The following is a 22,788-nucleotide window of genomic DNA, read 5'->3' on the forward strand; positions in this document are numbered from 1 at the left end:
CCTTAATGATCAGAGTCACGTCCAGAAGCAGAAGTGGAAAGAACGTTGCAGCAGCAACATGACGTCTCTTCAGAAACTTCTCAGGAGTGAATCAACATAGAAATAGAAAGAACATTGCAGCAACAACTTAACATCTTTCAGAACTTATCATGATTAGCGCAGAAGCGGAATTCGAAACACAAGGTTCAGAAATTGATGACGTTGAACGTCATATACTCATAATCAGAACTGTTTGTTAAAGCTACATAATTACAAACTATTAGGGTACCAAAATTGTTCTCACACAAATACAACATTGTTTTCATCAAAACTCAAGGTATATATGCAGAACCAAATCTTATTCTAACAATCTCCCAATTTTTTATGATGATAAAAACATGTATTTTGATGAACAGTTTTGTACAGGGTAAACACAAAAAGATACATCTTACAAAAGCACAAAGCTCCCTCTGAGATGTATAATTCTAAAAAGATAAAATCAGAATGAAAGAGCACTTTCTTGATTAACCTTTTCAAAGTACCAGCATGATCTTCCATCAAAATTTGGTTTGTCTTCAGAAGTTGCTTGAACTTATCCAGAGCACTAGTTGTCAAACTCAACATTTTGATGAACTTCACTTCAGAAGCTTGGTTGAATTCTTTTGAAGAATACTTTAGAGTCTGGTTATCTTTGAAATTCTCTTTGAATCTTTGAAAGAGCTTTCAGATCCTGGTTATGAATCCTTCTTAGAGATCTTCAGAGCTTTGCTATAAACCTTAGGACCTGGTTGATTCAAGTCTCATTATCGTGGAATTTACAATTCCTCAGAACTTGATGCCGAATTTTCAATTCCTCAGAACTTGATGTCTGGTTGAAATATTTTTCAAACAGCAGAGTTAAAGCTTCAGACTCAGATAGTGGACCATTTCTTTAGAAACTGGTAACTTAAGTTCTGATCTGAAAAACTTCAAGAGCTTCTGAAGTTCTTGACCATTCCCTGCAAGACAATTAACAAACTATTCTTCAAAGTAGTTGTCATCATAAATATTAAAAAATGTCTGGGTTCTGATTAAGGAATATAGGTATATCAAAATCAATTACGATTCTCCCTCTAAATACATTTATCCCCCTTTGTCATCAATCCAAAAGACAGACAAAAAATAATGGAAAGAAACAAACATGATTTCATTAAACAGTGCCAAAAGGTAGAAAAGAGTACAATCATGTTACATAAACACAAAACACTTAAGCAAAATAAAAAATACAAAAGTACTTAAATAAAATAAAAATACAAAAGTGTATAGACTATTTTGAAAACAACTAAGTGTTTTGTGGCGGTGGAACAGTTGGGTAGTCATCAGGAAGATTGAAGGGATCCACCAACAGATCAGTATTATCCTCGAGGCAGCTTTCCAGGTAGTAAGCCAAAACTTCCGGAGGATTGATCTTGGTGAAGATAACGTAGTTTTCTGATGGGATACTACTACCGCTGATTTCTCTCTTGGAGGGAGGATTGTTCTTATTAGCAGCTAACTGAAGAGAAGGTTGAGGTTGAGCTTGTTGATGTTATTGTTTTTGATCAGCCATTTAAGAAATGTTGAAGATAAAAAAGAAAAATTGCAGATACGGTAAGGTGTTTGAAGGTTTGAAAGAGAGAAAAATGTGGGAGTAATTATGAAACAGGAATACTTTGAGAAGGAGATGGAAATGGTTGTGTTGGTAAGACCCGTTCATAAATTACAGAGTCAAAAACAAAAAGATTTATGGCCTTAGGAAGCTTACTAGGAATAGGAATGTTAGAAGCTTTGGAAGACTGTTGGATAACACCATAAGTGTCCTTCAAAAGCATTGCTTTCTGGCGCTCACTGAGAGATACCTCATCTCCATCCAGAAAAGTAGCAACCTTCTTATTCTTCTTCAGAGGTCTTGAAGGTCCTTCTTCATGAGACTCTTTCTTCCTCTTCCCAATATTTGGGTAAGTCTCTAGTAAGTTAAATGGGTCAACCATTGGATCTATTCCATCTTTGAGATAACTCTCAAGATAATATTCCAGAACTTTAGGAGGATCAATCTTGGTGAAGATTAGAAAATTGACAACCTGAATCCTCGTTCCACAAATATCATCCTTTGAAGGAACGAAATTTGGCTTGACTACCTTAGAGATGAGACTCCTGCTCTTGAGATTCTTCCCCCGACAAATCTTTCTAGCATCATTTACTAGCTCTTCCGTTAAACCACTAACTAGAAGATCATCCATAATATCATTTTCAACCAGAAGGTTAGAAATTAACCTTCCATTTGGAATGAACCTTCCCTTCTTGGACGTACTTCCAATTTTAGTTTCTCTAATAGAATCCCTGAGAAACTTGAACAAGATCGCTAGAAGTGCCAATTTGAACCCTTTTTCCAAAAAGAACACTATAAACTTTTGATTAGTTTTGATGTAATTAAAGGAGTTTGTATTGGGTCGGTGATAAATACATTCCATAATTATCTTAAACTAAACCCTCAACTTATTAGATAAGTATTTAGCACTTGGACTTTTGCCTTCATCCAGCTTTGTTCCTTCCTTGAAAGTTACTAATGCTACCATAGCTTCTCTTCTTACAGCAGTTTTGACGTTGTAAACCCTTTTTCCATAACCATTGTGAGAAATTAGGTCAGCAATGGTTTTTTCAGTGATAACAATCTTCATGTTGACGAAGAAAGAAGTGATTGTGTCCTTTGTGGCAATAATATGTATCCAAAACTGCTTCACAAGCATTGGTTATATCGGACTAGTTAATCTTTCGAAAAATCCATTCCTCCCTTAGAATTCCAAAGTCTCTGAGAAATCGAAGCCATTATCCTTCAGATTTTTGAAGTCGACAATGGTTTCACAAAGAACCATAAGCTCATCAACATGAATGTTAAGAGTTAATTCAGGAATCCCCTCCATAACGGGATGATTCTCATCAGTAATTGAGCAATTAGAAGATTGTTGTAGTTGAAGAGCATCCATTGTAGAATGGTGAAGATGAAGATTAACAGTTGCAGAGAATGTGTTTGAAAGTTTGAAAGAAGAAAGTGTGGAAGCAAAGTGTACGTAGTGTGAAAAATGTGAGTTAAGTGGGTTTATATAAAAAAAATTGCAATGATGTGTAGCGGTAAATTCATGACCATCAAGTTATGGGTAAGCTTAACATCAATAAAACCAGAGTCGTCGTCGCGTTTTTATTGTTTTCAAAGGAAAAGGGAAAAGTACGAACAAAACCCAAAGATAAGAAGTTTTCAAATCAAAACTAATAAAATGTCAGAGATTACATGTAAGGGGGTTGGTTACACAGAGGGAAGGTAGTAGCACCCAAAATATCCTAGGTACTCCTATGGAGCCTTTTTTTATGTGTGCATATGTGTTTGGTATAAAAGATGTTTGAGAAAAATAGAGTGTGAGGGTGAGAAAAAATTCATTGATTATATTTTTGTGTTTGACAAGACCTTCAGACTTGTGCCTACGTACCAACATAAAAATGAGGGATCAAAACCTCGTAGTTCGTGGTAAAAATTTCAAAGTTGGTGAATTGCTTTTAACAAAAGTTTAAATGAAAATGCTCAAAAGGCCAAGAATTTGAATGAAGTTGTTAGTTCTTTTTGTCTTTTGAAGTTTAAGTCAATATGGTTAAGTTTATTACAAATTTGATTTAAGAAAAGGTTTGAAAATTCAATGGCATAAGGCCAAAGTTTCTAATTATTAAAACAAAGTCTAAGTTTGAAATCACAAGCAAATAAGGTTTTTGAAGAGAGGGAGAGATTTGAAATTTAAGAAGTGGGAGGAGATGAAGAGGTTATCCTAAGCACAAAATTAAAATTTAAGAGTTGAAAAGGTCTTACCAATGAGATGCAATCCAACATACAAGAATGTCATATAGAAACACATTTTCCTTTGGACTTTAATCAGGCAATAATCGATAAGCAATGAGCAATATCCAGACATTATGAAGATCAAGGCATCAAATAAAGATAGCTACATCCAAGCAAGCAATCCAAAAGCTAGCAGTCTTCTTTGTCTTCTCATGTATCAGATGAAATATTCCTTGATCAACTCAGAGCAAAGCACCAGACACAAGATCAAAATAACAATTAGGCATAAAGACAGGGTAGTAGATGAATTCAAACAAATCCCAAGGCTGGTATCAGATGAAGACTCAATTTACAATAGCTTGGTCTCAAAATGTTGGCATTGGCCTAGTCCTTTTTGCAAAGGGAATGTTTCCTAATTCTAAGTCCAAAAGTTCAGATCAAGATCAACAATCCACCAGATGTTTTTTAGTGTTTTTGTTGTTATTAAGTATTTTAAGGTCCTAAGACCACAAACAAAATCAAAACACACAAACAAATATATACAATCACAACATATGGCTCAAATGAGCAAAGTGAAAATGACATAAACACAAACAAGTTATATGAAATATAAATGGAAATGAATGATAAATGACTGAAATTTAAATTGCATAAAGTAAATGACTTGAAAGTAAAACAATATTAACAAGAGTTAGTCAAACATTAGTCAAAAGTTAGTGGTGGTTTTTAATTGATTAAGTCATTCTTTGGAGAACACTCAACCATTCATTCACAAGTATGAATCATTAAACCAATACATCTTCCATGAGAAGGGCTCCAACTTGGATAATTCAGCAAGTATGCCACTAGCTCCCATGAAAGGAAAAAAGGTCAAGTCTCCACACAATGCCACGAATAATGGGAGACTTACAATCTCACTTACTAGAATGATATGCCTTAAGGGTCAAATTTAGCTATATGTTAAGCAATCGTAATTTGAATTATGTAGAAGACACAACTATCTGAGGTCGGGCAATAAAAATTTAGGTGTTAATGCATGTTAGAGATTTGGTATGAAGAACCAAACTCCTAAAACATATCACACACTTAAAGAAAAAAATCAAAAGGGAAGGACATATCTCAGTCATACTTGTATTGATTCATCTGACACAAAGTTATTGATGAATCAATTAGCCTTTAGACATTAGAGATTCCATTGGTCAAATGAGGGAATGGGAAAGAATAGGGATGAAGATGAAGAGCGGGGGGGAAGATAGAAACACAAATTGGTCATGAGAGGAATTTCATCAAATCAAAACCATCCATTCATTTTTGGGAGATGAAATGTACATTTCATCAATCTCCTAAATCTAATGGTTTTGATCCAACAAAAGTTAAATCAACCTTGACCAAGGCCCAAACAGAAAGTCAATCATCACAAGACCATAAAAATGGCTCAAAAATATTTTTAAACATTTAATCAATTTAAAAATGAATTAAAATACATTTTAATTTGGTCAAAACCTAAAATCCCTTCAAAACACCAAATAAATGACCAAGGGATTTATCCTAAGTCAAACAAGGTCAAAGGACCTTAGACAAAAAATTTCACTATTTTGGAAAAGTCAAAAGTATTTTTAAACAATTAAAAATATGCACAAAAACATTTAATTCATGAAAAATATCAAAGTTAATCCAAAAAAATAATTTTAATTTAGAATATGAAAGAGAAAAATATTTAAAGATTTTTGGGGAAAGTCCCATATTTTTTTGGATTAAAAATGAAATTTCTATAAATTAAATAAAATAAATCAATTAAATGAAAACTTAGAAATAAAAAATAGAAAAAACAAGGGCCATCAGATCTCCCTCATTAATTGAGGTGACAAATCTGATTGCCACGCACGCGCTATCTATGATGCACCTTGTAACACCCTTCTAAAATACCCCAAATATTTAATTAAAACAACAAATATATACATTAGAGTAAAGGTGCAATTAAGGGTGTCACACAATCACTTCACACCAATCATCGAAGTAACTGTCATGCTCTTTTATTAATTCAAAACATAAAGCATTTGCACAATACGCAGCGGATAGAAATCAAATCAATCATGCAAAACATGTAACACATTACATGTAAAATTATTCAACAAGGTAAAACATCCCGTCCCGATGTTACATCTATCAGAGCATGACCCACTAAGGAACTACACTAGACTCCAAGCTCTAGCTTCTACTCAATCACTGCTCGTTACCTGAAACATAGTTGTAAGGGTGAGTTCCTCAATCGATATAATAAGCATTATAAAATATCATGTAATGCTAAGTAAATAACACATTAATCCCCCTAATCATATCACACATTCGGTAACGGCACATCAGCTCAAACATCATACTCAATACCAATACAACTCATACTCATACTCAATACCAACACAAACACACGTATAATATTGGAATACATCCATTCATATTATACGCCATACATACATTATGCAATGAGACTCCATGCATGCGGTACCGACTATTCGTGAACATATAGTTCAACCTCACCGATCAAATCCAGATACGGCTACCAAGCCCACTAGTCCCACTCATTTGAGACCTAGTGACTCACTCACTAATTCCTCACCATGGGAATTAGCTACCACCCCAAGGGCTATGCTATGCACGCTAATCACCTAGCATGCAACATCAACAACAATCCACAATGATTTACTCACTAATTCCTCACCATGGGAATTAGCTACCACCATAAAGGCCACAATATGCATGCTAATTCACCTAGCATACAACCATCAATAACAATCCACAAGGACATATGCTCACACTCTAAGCCATAAAACAGTCCATTTACAAATACATGCATAATATATACATTCACAACATTATGCATATTTTCACACATCATCGGCATATTTATCACATACTCATATCATGTCATGCCAATTAATTCAATCACAGTATTAGCACACTCTACTAATACCTATACTGCTCAAAACAACGGGAAATGATCCCTACTATATCATACACCGATATAGGCCAACCATCAAACATGTACACAACATTTTAAATATTAATTTTTCCACTTTTCAACAATGTTAACCGGTTAACGCCCTGGGTTAACCGGTTAATGCAGACAGAACACGCTTCCTGGCACATTTTAACAGTGTTAACCGGTTAACACCCTGGGTTAACCGGTTAACGCAAACAGAACAGCAAATTTTTCATAAATCACAACAGTGTTAACCGGTTAACACCCTGGGTTAACCGGTTAACGCAAGACAAAAAGCTGTCCCTGCGCTAACACGAAGCAGAATGCAGAATTCTCCGCATTTTCCGCCGTTGGAGGACTTCCGGACCTCCGATTCCAATTCCGTAAAAAGCTATACGTTCGGGAAATCACGACTCACACAAATACAGATTCAATTACAGCTTTAACACAACTTATCCAACACAATTTTTCAGCATTCAACATCCCAATTAGGGTCAAATCAATGGCTTATTACTACCCATTACATGTTAACCCATAATACCCATTAAACGACGATAAACCCCCTTACCTGAGTTAATCCGGCAATCCTTAAGCTCCAATCTTTTCCGTTCTTCAACCCTTGCTCTCTTGCTCTTCCTCTTTGCCCTTTCTCCCTTTTCAGCCGCTTCTCTGCTTTTCACGTAAAACCCTCTTTACCAAAAAATGAAACTCTTTTCTTATTTCCCACTTATATACTTTCCAATAATTATTATTCCAATAATAATAATAATAATAATCCAATAATTCTAATTACTTAATTAAATTAATAAATATAATATTAACTTAAATTAAATAATTATCTTATTTTTATCGGGGTGTTACAACTCTCCCCCACTAAAAGAGTTTTCGTCCTCGAAAACATACCTCAAGCGAATAACTCTGGATAGGACTCCTTCATCTGACTCTCAAGTTCCCAAGTCACATTGCCACCTGCTGGTCCTCCCCAAGCTACCTTCACCAAGGCAATCTCTTTACCCCGCAACTGCTTCAACTCTCGATCCTCGATCCTCATAGGTGATGTTTCAACAGTCAGGTTATCTCTCACCTGTACATCATCTACTTGGACCACATGCGACGGATCATGAATGTACCTCCTCAACTGAGACACATGAAAAACCTCATGCAAATTCGCAAGTGACGGCGGTAAAGCGATACGATAGGCTACCTCCCCTATCTTCTCCAAAATCTGATAAGGACCAATAAATCGAGGTGTCAACTTCTTTGACTTCAAAGCTCGACCAACCCCAGTTATCGGAGTAACACGAAGAAACACATGATCTCCCTCTTGAAACTCAAGTGACTTCCTCCTCTTGTCGTGATAACTCTTCTGACGACTCTGAGCAATCCTCATCTTCTCCTGAATCATCTTAATCTTTTCCGTAGTTTGTTGAACAATCTCCGGTCCAACCACAGCGCTCTCACCGGACTCATACCAACATAAAGGTGTCCGACATCTCCTACCATACATAGCTTCAAACGGTGCCATACCAATGCTCGAATGAAAACTATTGTTGTAGGTAAACTCAATCAAAGGTAAATAACAATCCCAAGCACCTCTCTTTTCCAAAACACAAGCCCTCAAAAGATCCTCCAATGACTGAATCGTCCTCTCAGTCTGACCATCAGTCTGCGGATGATATGCAGAACTCAATCTCAGCTTAGTTCCCAAAGCCCTCTGCAAACCTTCCCAGAACTTCGATGTAAATCTAGGATCTCTGTCCGAAACAATACTCGACGGAATACCATGCAAACTTACAATTTTCTCAATATACAACTCAGCTAATCTCTCTAACGGATAATCCATTCTGATCGGAATGAAATGAGCCGATTTTGTCAATCTGTCAACAATCACCCAAATAACTTCAAAATTCTTAATTGTCCTCGGTAAACCAGAAACAAAATCCATACTGATACTATCCCACTTCCACTCTGGAATAGCCAACGGTTGCATTAGCCCAGACGACTTCTGATGCTCAATCTTTGACTTCTGACAAGTCAAACAAGAATAAACAAAACTCGCAATTTCTCTCTTCATTCCCGGCCACCAAAATAACTTTTTCAAATCATGATACATCTTCGTAGCTCCAGGATGAATACTCAGGTCACTACGATGTCCTTCCTCGAGAATACTCTTCTTAAGTTCGGTAACATCCGGAATACACACCCGATTACCAAATTTCGAAACACCATTCTCATCAACTCTGAATTCACCACCTTGACCTTGACTCACGAGAGTCAACTTATCAACCAAAAGCACATCGGATTTCTGACCCTCTCTAATCTCATCCAGAATACCACTCGTTAACTTCAACATTCCCAATTTAACACTATTGTGAGTACTCTCACACACCAAACTCAAGTCTCTAAACTGCTCAATTAAATCCAATTCCTTAACCATTAACATAGACATATGCAATGATTTCCGACTCAATGCATCAGCCACTAAGTTTGCTTTACCCGGATGGTAATTCAAACCAAAGTCATAATCCTTCAGAAATTCTAACCATCTCCTCTGTCTCATATTCAGCTCTTTCTGATCAAACAAATACTTTAAACTTTTATGGTCACTGAAAACCTCAAATCTTGACCCATACAAGTAATGCCTCCATAACTTCATAACAAACACCACAGCTGCCAACTCTAAATCGTGCGTCGGATAGTTCCTCTCATGAACCTTCAGTTGTCTCGAAGCATAAGCTACAACTTGCTTATTCTGCATCAAAACACCACCCAAACCCAACAATGAAGCATCACAGAAAACCTCAAATGGTTCCGACGGACTCGGTAATATCAGAATAGGAGCAGTAGTTAACCTTCTCTTTAACTCTTGGAAACCTTCTTCACATTTTGAGTCCCAAACAAACGCTTGCCCCTTTCTAGTCAACGTCGTCAACGGTAACGCCAACTTAGAAAATCCCTCAATGAATTTCCTATAATAACCAGCCAAACCAAGGAAACTTCGAATCTCAGCAACAGACTTCAGAGCTTCCCACTTAGATACCGCTTCTATCTTAGAAGGATCAACAGCAACACCACCTCTTGAAATCACATGACCAAGAAAACTGACCTCTTCTAACCAAAATTCACACTTGGATAGTTTAGCAAATAACTTCTTTTCTCGTAGAACTCCTAAAACCACTCTCAAATGCTCAGCATGCTCTTCTTCAGATTTCGAATACACCAAAATATCGTCAATAAACACCACAACAAACTTGTCTAGGTACGGATGGAAAATCCTATTCATATACTCCATGAATACTCCAGGCGCATTAGTCACACCAAAAGGCATTACGGAATACTCGTAATGTCCATACCTTGTTCTGAAAGCAGTCTTCTGAATATCCTCAGTTTTCACACGTATCTGATGATACCCAGATCTCAAATCTATTTTGCTGAACACACTCGCACCAACCAACTGATCCATCAAATCATCAATCCTCGGCAAAGGATACCGATTCTTGATCGTCACTTTATTCAGTTGCCTGTAGTCCACACACAACCTCATAGTACCTTCTTTCTTCTTAACCAATAACACTGGTGCACCCCACGGTGACACACTCGGACGAATAAACTTCTTATCCAACAGATCTTCCAGCTGACTCTTCAATTCAGTTAACTCAACAGCAGACATACGGTACGGAGCCATCGATATCGGCCTAGTACCAGGTACTAACTCAATCGAGAACTCAACTTCACGTTCTGGAGGTAATTCATTCACTTCTTCCGGAAACACATCAGGGAAATCACACACCACGGCTAGATCGCAAATCACCAGTTTATCTTTAGCCTCCACGGTTGCTAACAGCATAAACAACTCTGCCCCATCTGCTACTGCCTCATTCACCTGCCTTGCAGATAGAAACAAACTCTTCCCTTCCTCAATCTCAGGAAAGATCACAGTCTTATCAAAACAGTTGATATAAACTCGGTTAAATACCAACCAGTTCATACCCAAGATAACATCAATCTGCACTAGTGGAAGACACACGAGGTCCATCCCAAAGTCTCTACCAAAAATACTCAAAGGACAATTTAAACAAACTGAAGTAGTAGTCACTGAACCCTTCGCAGGAGTATCAATCACCATACTTCCATGCATCTCAGATATCTCTAACTTAAGTTTTACAGCACAATCCAAAGATATAAAGGAATGAGTCGCACCTGTGTCAATAATAGCTACAAGAGGAAAGCCATTAATATAACACGTACCTCGGATCAAACGATCATCTGCAGAAGTCTCAGAACCCGATAAAGCAAAAACCTTGCCTCCCGACTGGTTCTCTCTCTTCGGCTTAGGACACTGTGGACTGATATGACCCACCTCTCCACAGTTGAAAGAAGTCACAGTCTTCGACCGGCACTCTGCAGCCAAATGACCACCTTTTCCACACTTGAAACACTTCCTCTCAGCACTGGTACACTCATGGACACGATGTCCAGCCTGACCACATCTGTAACACTTAGCAGGGGCACTAGAGTCTCCCCCACTAGGCCTCTTCATCCCACTCTGTCTCTGGAAACCTTTGCCAGTTGCATACGGTTTCCCACGATCATTCTGATTCTTGCCCTTCCTATCAACCCTCTGCTGATAGCTCTCCGCTCTGGCCTTGGTATCTTGTTCAAAAATCCTGCAACAGTCAACCAAGTCAGAAAACACTCTAATCCGCTGATACCCAATAGCCTGCTTGATCTCGGGACGTAACCCGTTCTCAAACTTCACACATTTCGAAAATTCCCCAGCAGCCTCAGCATAGGGAGTGTAATACTTCGACAGCTCTGTGAACTTAGCAGCATACTCAGTAACAGACCGGTTGCCCTGCTTCAATTCCAAGAACTCTATCTCTTTCTTTCCTCTGACATCCTCTGGAAAGTACTTCCTCAGGAATCTCTCTCTGAACACCGCCCAAGTGATCTCAGCATTCCCAGCAGATTCCAACTCCGTGCGGGTAGCAACCCACCAATCATCTGCTTCCTCTGACAGCATATGCGTACCGAACCTGACCTTCTGGTTATCGGCACACTCAGTCACTCGGAAGATCCTCTCGATCTCCTTCAACCACTTCTGAGCACCATCTGGATCGTATGCTCCCTTGAACATTGGAGGATTGTTCTTCTGGAACTCACTCAGTTGACAAGCAGCTCCCATTCCCACAACATTCGGATTCCCTCCAAGTACTCCAACTAGCATACCCAGAGCCTCAGCAATCGCAGCATCGTCTCTACCTCTTCCAGCCATCTCTATTCTGAAAACCCAACAAGCTAAAACAATAAGTACTGATAGGGTTACACAACACCTATCCCGTACAGGGGAAACAGAATAATTACGACTCGACTCGACCGACTATGCTCTGATACCACTAATGTAACACCCTTCTAAAATACCCCAAATATTTAATTAAAACAACAAATATATACATCAGAGTAAAGGTGCAATTAAGGGTGTCACACAATCACTTCACACCAATCATCGAAGTAACTGTCATGCTCTTTTATTAATTCAAAACATAAAGCATTTGCACAAAACGCAGCGGATAGAAATCAAATCAATCATGCAAAACATGTAACACATTACATGTAAAATTATTCAACAAGGTAAAACATCCCGTCCCGATGTTACATCTATCAGAGCATGACTCACTAAGGAACTACACTAGACTCCAAGCTCTAGCTTCTACTCAATCACTGCTCGTTACCTGAAACATAGTTGTAAGGGTGAGTTCCTCAATCGATATAATAAGCATTATAAAATATCATGTAATGCTAAGTAAATAACACATTAATCCCCCTAATCATATCACACATTCGGTAACGGCACATCAGCTCAAACATCATACTCAATACCAATACAACTCATACTCATACTCAATACCAACACAAACACACGTATAATATTGGAATACATCCATTCATATTATACGCCATACATACATTATGCAATGAGACTCCATGCATGCGGTACCGACTATTCGTGAACATATAGTTCAACCTCACCGATCAAATCCAGATACGGCTACCAAGCCCACTAGTCCCACTCATTTGAGACCTAGTGACTCACTCACTAATTCCTCACCATGGGAATTAGCTACCACCCCAAGGGCTATGCTATGCACGCTAATCACCTAGCATGCAACATCAACAACAATCCACAATGATTTACTCACTAATTCCTCACCATGGGAATTAGCTACCACCATAAAGGCCACAATATGCATGCTAATTCACCTAGCATACAACCATCAATAACAATCCACAAGGACATATGCTCACACTCTAAGCCATAAAACAGTCCATTCACAAATACATGCATAATATATACATTCACAACATTATGCATATTTTCACACATCATCGGCATATTTATCACATACTCATATCATGTCATGCCAATTAATTCAATCACAGTATTAGCACACTCTACTAATACCTATACTGCTCAAAACAACGGGAAATGATCCCTACTATATCATACACCGATATAGGCCAACCATCAAACATGTACACAACATTTTAAATATTAATTTTTCCACTTTTCAACAATGTTAACCGGTTAACGCCCTGGGTTAACCGGTTAACGCAGACAGAACACGCTTCCTGGCACATTTTAACAGTGTTAACCGGTTAACACCCTGGGTTAACCGGTTAACGCAAACAGAACAGCAAATTTTTCATAAATCACAACAGTGTTAACCGGTTAACACCCTGGGTTAACCGGTTAACGCAAGACAGAAAGCTGTCCCTGCGCTAACACGAAGCAGAATGCAGAATTCTCCGCATTTTCCGCCGTTGGAGGACTTCCGGACCTCCGATTCCAATTCCGTAAAAAGCTATACGTTCGGGAAATCACGACTCACACAAATACAGATTCAATTACAGCTTTAACACAACTTATCCAACACAATTTTTCAGCATTCAACATCCCAATTAGGGTCAAATCAATGGCTTATTACTACCCATTACATGTTAACCCATAATACCCATTAAACGACGATAAACCCCCCTTACCTGAGTTAATCCAGCAATCCTTAAGCTCCAATCTTTTCCGTTCTTCAACCCTTGCTCTCTTGCTCTTCCTCTTTGCCCTTTCTCCCTTTTCAGCCGCTTCTCTGCTTTTCACGTAAAACCCTCTTTACCAAAAAATGAAACTCTTTTCTTATTTCCCACTTATATACTTTCCAATAATTATTATTCCAATAATAATAATAATAATAATCCAATAATTCCAATTACTTAATTAAATTAATAAATATAATATTAACTTAAATTAAATAATTATCTTATTTTTATCGGGGTGTTACACACCTTGGTCAAAGCATCACACGCATGGTAATAAAAAAGAATGACTCAGATTAAAACGTTTGAACATGATCTGATATGGTCAGGAGGCATGCCAACACACCACCGGAGCTAGGGCTCCGGTCTTCTTTTTCGGTGGACCTCGCAGGGTAGATCCACCACTAACCACCACTAAAATGAAAAGCAAGGACATGAATTTAAAGGTAAAATGGTGAGGAGCTCAAATGTGGCCTCAATTTTCTCCAATTCCAAGTATATTAAAAGATATAGGGATTTGAATTTTGAGGATCATGAACTGAGGGTCTTCGATTTAACCTCAAAGTAACTAAATCTTGTTATCTACATTGGTAGGACTTCAGCCAACCAAAAATCAAAGAGATTGGTGAAGAATTGAGAGAGAATCGAAGAGATGAAGTTTCTGAAAAATCACCTTCGAGGGGGCTTGAAACTTGCTTAATCTTGCTTCCACTTGGCCTTTGGCTTGACTTCAGATGCTTGCAGGAGGTGAATTGAATCAAGAAAGGGCTTGGATTCTTGGAGTTTCAACTTCAAAACTGAAATGAAATTGAAACTCGGTTTTCAATTGAAAACCTTCAAGTTTATCCTCTAATGGTGAGGGTTGTGGTTCCAGGATCAAAGCTTGGGCAAGGTGTCCCCAATTCTGAGAAAAAGGGGTTGTATTTATAGGTTATGCAATTGCTTTCTACACACTTCCATCAAAATGTCAAAAATAGTAATTCTCACTTGCATGGATGCATGGGCGTGTGATAGGCCCATCAAATGATTCCAAATGATCCAATATTCTATGTTATCCAACCTGAAATGATGTCACATAGCCATGCATAAAGGAAATGAATTTTGACCATAAATTTTACCAAATGGAACCTTGTGAAGAACTCATGCGCAAGTACCTTAATCTTGGTCCAAATGAGGTGATCTTGGACTTTTTGGAAAGGTGAGATCAAGGGGAACAACTTTTGATGTTGAACACTTTTTCATTTTAAGCTTGGATCATGATTAATTTTGAGGTGGAAGTTTGGAAAATCAAACATAAATGAAAGTTTTCTAAGTACCAAGCCAAATATTCACTTCTTCCACCTTGAATAACTTTTTCTATGGGCTTCAAATGGAAAAATTCCCTTCATTAAAGTTGTATATATTTCAAACCTATTCAATTCAGTCACAAATTTTACCTTATTTGGATTTTTCATGAAGGAGTTATGCATTTTAGAAGTTGAGGAAAACCCCTTGTTCAATGGTAATGGCCCAAAATGACCTATAATGTTTCCTCTTGGCACATGCCCTTGCAAGTTGAATTTGAAGTTTCTCAAAGAATAAAAGTTGGAAAGTATATCTTTAAATTGATCACGAAACTTTAATGGCATTCATCTCATAAAAATTGAGCAAGTTATGGTCCTTGGAAGTTGACCTTCTAACTAGGGTTCAGACAAAATGACCTATAATCTTTCACCATAAAAAATGGCTTTCCAAGAAAAACTAGATCTTGAACTAAACATGAAAGTTGTTTGGAATGTCATAAGGAGTAACTTTTATCTTGTAATAATTTTCATATGACAAAAATTGTAGGAGATAGGGTCTAGGGACCCCTAGTTTTGACTAGTTGACTTTCTTTGGTCAACCACCATGAACCATCTTGAAGCTCTCTTGATCTCTTAGACTGATGTAGGATCATATATGTATAATATGATGTATAATGAAGTATCCCTTGATATCTTTGACCAATTTTTGAAGAAACTTGTTGAGGAAGTCACACAAGATACCCAAATGAATTAGGGTTTCCAAGGAAAACAAGCTTCAAACTCTTGATGATTTCTTGATCAAAATGATAAGTAAAGATCATGGGGATCCATATATGATGTCTATAAACAATGTGAACCATCTCTTGATTAATATATTTGCATTGAGTGTCTCAAACCCTAGATACGAGTTTGATGAGGCCTTGGTGGATGCACACACTACCTACAAAAGAAACAAAGTTATACATAGACATATTTTTGGTATTTTGGTTAATAAACAAATAAAAACAAAGTATGATACAATCAAATGTGCTTGGTGATCTCTCCCAATGCAAACCCAATGAATAAGGGGTAAGGAGGATGCCAAGGTGTAATCCTAAAGCCAATGCATATGATGAGATAGCATGAGGGATCTTAGGGTCAAAATTGGGGTCTTACATGATGATAATAAAGGAATACGCTGGCATAAGGGGAAGTATAAAAGATTTTAACCTAATTCTAAGAAATCTGAAACCCAATGTGTCATGCTAACATCATGCATGCTCATAAAGTAGGACAACTATCACCACTAAGAACGACAAGACAATCATTTAATGTAATAAATGTTCAAATCAAGAAGGCAAATCAATAAGATTGCTTCTAATCAGAACCTTTCTGATTCATGAAACGTCCTCACTTCATAAAGCTCATGTCTCAGAATCAACAAATAAATTCTCATAACCTAATATAGAGGTCTGGAAGCTTAACATTCTCAAATTCATCTTTTCATTATGGACAAAAATCCATAAATAAGTTTTTCAGAATGAAAACGAATCTATCTTCAGCAATGAGTTTTGTAAAGATATCATCCCATTGATGGTCTATATCAATAAATTTTAAGTGAAAAAAAACCATTTTGAACATACTCACGTAAAAAGTGATGTTTAATTTCAATATGCTTAGCCCTATAATGCAAGATAGGATTCTTAGACAAACAAATATCAAAAGTATTATCACATATAGTAGGAATGTTATTCTCGAATATCTGATAATCTTCCAGCTGACTCTATATCTAGAGTATCTGAGTGATGCATCCAGAAGCCGCGATATACTCATCTTCGGCTGTTGAAAGCGCAATTGTTGATTGTCTCTTACTGGACCACGAGATCAGATTGTCTCCCAAAAATTGATAACTTTTAGAAGTACTTTTACTTTATATTTTATCTCCAGCATAGTCAGCATCACAATAGCCTACTAATTTATATTCACTTAATTTTCTATAAAATAAACCAAGGTTAGTAGTATATTTCAGATATCTAAAGATTCTCTTAACAACAGTTAAGTGAGTCTCTCTAGGATCTGATTGGAAGCGAGCACATAAGCAGACATTGAATAAAATATCAGGTCTAGAAGCGGTTAGATAAAGAAGAGAGCCTATCATACCTTTGAATAGCTTCTGATTTACCTTACTGTTTACCTCTTATTTCTCCAGAATGCATGTATGATGCATTGAAGTGTTTGTTTGCTTGCATTATGACAAGTTAAACTTCTTCAGAAGTTCCCTTGTATATTTGCTCTGATGAATATATGTTCCTTATGAATGTTGATCAATCTGAATACCCAGGAAGAACTTGATTTCTCCCATCATACTCATTTCAAACTCTGCCTGTATTGACATATCAAAATCCTTGCACAATGAAGCATTAGCAGAACTAAAAGTAATATCATCAACATAAATTTGCACAACCATAATATCATTCTTAAAGGTTTTGCAAAAAAGAGTTGTGTCCATTTTTCCTCTAGTAAAATCATTTTCCAAAAGGAAGTTACTTAGTCTATCATACCAAGCTCTCGGAGCTTGTTTCAGACCATATAACGACTTTTTCAGTTTGAAAACGAATTCAGGATTTTGAGAACTTTCAAAACTAGGAGGTTGGTGCACATACACTTCTTCAGAAATGTATCCATTTAATAATGCATTCTTAACATCCATCTGATAAAGAACGTTGTTATGATTGACTTCAAAGGAAATCAAAAGACGTATAGAGTCTAACCTGGCAACTGGAGCAAAGGTTTAGTATATTCTATACGTTCTTGCTGACTATAACCTTGTGCTACCAGTCGAGCCTTATTTCAGACGACTTCGTCGTCTCATTGAGCTTGTTTTTGAAAACCCATATGGTTCAAATAACATGGAAACCCTTTGGTTTCTGAACAGTATCCCAAGCGTCGTTTTTGGTGAATTGATTCAGCTCCTCTTACATAGCCATAATAGATTTGTTTTCCAGAATATTTAAATCAATAAATGTGGGTTCTATTAGAGATACCAAACCCATAAGAGTTTCTTCAGAAGGTTTGAATGAAGATCGAGTTCTGAATGGTGCGTCTTTATCTCCCATAATCAATTCTTCATAATGAAAAGTTATAGGTCTACTTTCTTCTGATGAGTTGGACCAACGACACCTTGTAACAACCCAAATTTTAGTAATTATATTATATTATTATTATTATATTTTATTTATATTTATTTGGAGTGTTAATTAATTAATTAATTATTAAGTGGTATGATAATCGATTATATTAATTAATTTGGTGTATTAATTAATTATTTAGTTGATATGAGATATAATTGAATAAATAATTAAATTAATTAACTTGGTGTATATTGAGTTGGTTTAAGTTAATTGAATTAAAATAAAGATATTTAAATATTAGGTCTTATTGGGCCTATTAATTAAAGTAGAGTATCACTCTTTAAGCCCAAATAGAATACTATAAATAAGAGGTAGGAGAGTGAGAATTAGGATTCATTTGATCATTGGAGGCAATAGAGAAAAAGAAGAGGAAAAGTAAGGAGGAGCTAGGGTTTCCAGAAAATTGAAGAGGTAAAGGGGGAATCCTTATTATAATGGGTTAGTATGATCGGGTCAATGGGTAGATGTATGCTTAGGTTAAAATCCCTAATTTTGTATGGTTGTTTGAAATTATTAGGTTTTGATGATTATTCTTGAATTGTGGTTATTGATTGTGTTAAAACTGCAAATTAACGTTATATGTTAAGAGTATTGTGTGAGTTATAATTTTCTGAACGTTTGGCTTGTTACGGAATTGAAATCGGAGGTCCGAAGGTCCTCCAACGATGAAAAACGCAGAAAATTCTGCATTCTGTTTTGTGTTAACGCAAGAATAGCATCCTGTTTTGCGTTAACCTGTTAACCAAAGGCGTTAACCGGTTAACACTGTTGAAAACCAGTTAGAAATTGTATTCTGTTTTGCGTTAACCGGTTAACCAAAAGCGTTAACCGGTTAACACTGTTGAAAATTTCCAGGAAATGCATTCTGTTTTGCGTTAACCGATTAACCATATACGTTAACCGATATTTAAATGTTGTATTCGTTTTGGGATGAAATCTATGTGGGCGCATTTGATAATTAGCCTAGATTTGTGAATGATATATTGTTATGAATGTGTATATGTACCATTGTTGGATTGTGAATGATATATTGTTATGAATGTGTATATGTACCATTGGTGGATTGTGAATGATATATTGTTATGAATGTGTATATGCACCATTGGTGGATATTTCATGGAGCTGAATTATGGCGATATGTGGAATGTTAAGATGGTAGAGATGATCTTAATTGCATATGTGTTGGTATTTGTACATTCATTCATGGCATGGTCGGCTTCATGGTGGAAGCGGTGAAACTGTGGGTTCACATGGTATTAGACGTTAATCCTTGAATGGAAATAGGCGTAGCAGACGTTGATCCTTAATTGGAAATAGACGTAGTGGCTTGGATTCTAGATATTGAATCGAAAAGCGGTGGAACTTTGGGTCCATATAGACGTTGATCCTTAATTAGAAATAGGCGTAGGAGACGTTGATCCTTAATTGGAAATAGGTGTGGTAAATAGACGTTGATCCTTAATTGGAAATAGGCGTAGAAGACGTTGGTCCTTAATTGGAAATAGACGTGGTGGCTTGGATTCTAGATATTGAATCGGAAAGCGGTGAAACGTTGGGTTCACATTGAGGTACCGCATGCATAGAGTCACATGTCTTGCATTGAGTCACATTAGAGTTATGTGATAATTGAGTGTATGCATTATTGTGATTGTGATGTGTGTACGAGATATGGTAATTGAATTTGATGATGTTTGGATACATAACTTGACAACATATGTGATTATGTGATAATTGTAGTTATGTGTATATTTGAGAATATAATATTGGATTTTTAATATTGTACCCCTTGAGTTTGATGGATGCTTGAAACATGTGAAATAGATGTTGGTGAATATTATTTACATGGTTATATGAAGTGTGATGAATTCCTTTAATTGTTGATTTAATCATTGTGCTTGATTATACTTCTTCATAATGATTTGAATTCTCACCCTTTCTGTTTGAATGTTATCTTTACATGGGTATCGCGCAGATACTCAGGAGTAGTAGCGCTGAAGTAAGTGGACGGTAGCTCACTCGAGATTAGCTGAAGAGTTTCCGTATTTTAGTTTGAAGACTAGGTAATGAGTCAATGCTCTGGTCATGTAACACCGGGTAGATTAGTTGTATTGAACTCGTATCCTATTTGGATAAGTATTATGTTATTACTTGCGAACATGCTTATTTGCAATTGTTGTTGAGAGGCCATAGTGCCAAATATTCTGATTATGGTTTCCGTTTATTTTGAAGAGATTATTGAGAGATGATCATGGTATGGGACATGGATCATTTGATGAAATGCATGAGTGTTCATTATTTTCCGTTGCGAACACAAATTCTTGAATGTTCATGACAAGTGAAATGTGTTATTTTGAATGACCAGGTGTATTGTATATTGATGATGAATGATGTTGGTTTTTGAAAGCTTTTAGTTTTTGAAAACGTCGATGTGACGCCCTTTTTGTTATATGCGTGCCTATTTACTCTGATTATATGTTAAGTATTTTGGGGTAGAAAAAGGGGTGTTACATTAGTGGTATCAGAGCCTGGTCGACCAGTTGGTCAATAGTCGTTAGGGTTTTCCAATTCTGTTGTATTTGATTTGTGTATCTGACACGATCAATACTGTTTGTCTGATTGTTCGGACTGTTCAGGACGATGGTTGCAGGCAGGAATGATGATGCCATTGCTGAGGCGCCGAAGATGTTGGCTGACTCCCTTGGTCAGATCCCTCAAGCGAATGCTGGTAACCGAAATGGAGATGATGATGAGTTCCATGCTTTGGGGAGATTCCAGCGGAATAATCCTCTTGTCTTTGAGGGTGGGCATGAACCTGATAAAGCTCAAGCTTGGCTGAAGGCAATTGAGAAGATCTTCAAAGTCATGAACTGTACTGATGCTCAGAAAGTGCAGTTTGGTACTCATATGCTTGAGAAGGAAGATAAAGATTGGTGGAATAACACTCTTCAAAGGTTTGAAGAAGACAACATTGAGGTTACTTGGGCTCTGTTCCGTGATGTCTTCTTGGAGAACTATTTTCCAGAAGATTGTCGTGGGAAGAAAAAGGTGGAGTTCCTTGAATTGAAGCAAGGAAATGGTACGGTTGCGGAATATGCTGCTAGATTTCAGGAGCTTATCAAGTATTGTCCCCATTACAATACTGCTAATGCTGAGAGATCTAAATGTTTGAAGTTCGTGAATGGCTTGAGACATGATATCAAGAAGACCATTGGTTACCAACAGATTACTCATTTTACGGTGTTGGTTAACAAGAGTCGGATTTATGATGAGGGTAGTAGGGAGAGTGCTTCTTTCTACAAGAGTTTGAAGGGGAAAAACCAGAATCGTGGGAAACCGTATGATGACAAGAGGAGACAAGTTGGTTTTGGCAAGAAGCCAAGTGGGGGAGGATCTTCTACTCCACTTAAGTGTTTCAACTGTGGTGTTGAAGGTCATCGTGCTGTTGATTGTAGTAAGGATCCTGCGACGTGTTTCAAGTGTGGCAATAGTGGTCACAAAGCAAACAATTGTGGAGTTGGTTCGAGCGTGACTTGTTACAATTATGATGAGAAAGGTCACATTAGTACCCAATGTGATAATCCGAAGAAGGAGCAAGCGAAGGGAAAGGTGTTTGCATTGTCTGGTGCGGAGGCCACTACCGATGATAGGCTAATCCAAGGTACGTGCTTTATTAATGGTACACCTTTACTGCCATTATTGATACCGGTGCAACACATTCTTTCATTTCCTTGGATTGTGCTAAGAGGCTGAATCTTATATTATCTGATATGCGTAGAAGTATGGTTATTGATACACCTGTTATGGGTTCTGTTTCTACTTCCTATGTGTGTCTGAATTGTCCGTTGAGTATCTTTGGTAGGGATTTTGGAATTGATTTAGTTTGTCTTCCTTTAGAGCAACTTGACGTGATTTTGGGGATGAATTGGTTAGAATTTAATCGGGTGTATATCAACTATTTCGAGAAGACGGTTATTTTCCCTGAGGTTGGTGCGAAGGAAGATTGGTTTGTGTCTGCTAAGCAAGTGGATGAATCGGTGCAAGGTGGTGCCGAGTTGTTTATGTTGTTGGCAACTTTGGATATTCGTGAGAAGAGGACGATTGGAGAATTGCCAATAGTTTGTGAGTTTGCGGAGGTATTTCATGAAGATATAAGTGATTTACCGCCGGAACGTGAGGTTGAGTTTCCGATCGATTTAGTTCCTGGAACTAGTCCTGTATCAATGGCTCCCTATAGGATGTCTGCTTTTGAGTTGAAAGAGTTGAAGAGTCAACTTGAAGACTTGCTCGAGAAGAAGTTTATTCGTCCTAGTGTGTCGCCGTGGGGTGCACCTGTTATGTTGGTCAAGAAGAAAGAAGGTTCTATGAGATTATGTGTTGATTATAGACAACTGAATAAAGTGAAGATTAAGAACAAGTATCCACTTCCGAGGATTGACGATCTGATGGATC

General features: G+C 37.2%; 1 protein-coding gene across 1 annotated transcript in view; it reads left to right on the forward strand.

The window, feature by feature from the left end:
* The window catches only part of LOC127106224 (uncharacterized), a 40,887-nt gene extending 20,253 nt beyond the window's left edge, over window positions 1-20,634 (forward strand). Inside the window, exon 3 of the mRNA XM_051043521.1 lies at window positions 20,312-20,634. The gene's annotated coding sequence lies outside the window, so the exon portion shown is untranslated. The remainder of the gene's footprint in view (window positions 1-20,311) is intronic.
* Window positions 20,635-22,788: the final 2,154 nt, after the last annotated feature.

Source organism: Lathyrus oleraceus, chromosome 7 (genome assembly GCF_024323335.1).
Source record: "Lathyrus oleraceus cultivar Zhongwan6 chromosome 7, CAAS_Psat_ZW6_1.0, whole genome shotgun sequence".
Taxonomy (NCBI): Eukaryota; Viridiplantae; Streptophyta; class Magnoliopsida; order Fabales; family Fabaceae; genus Lathyrus; species Lathyrus oleraceus.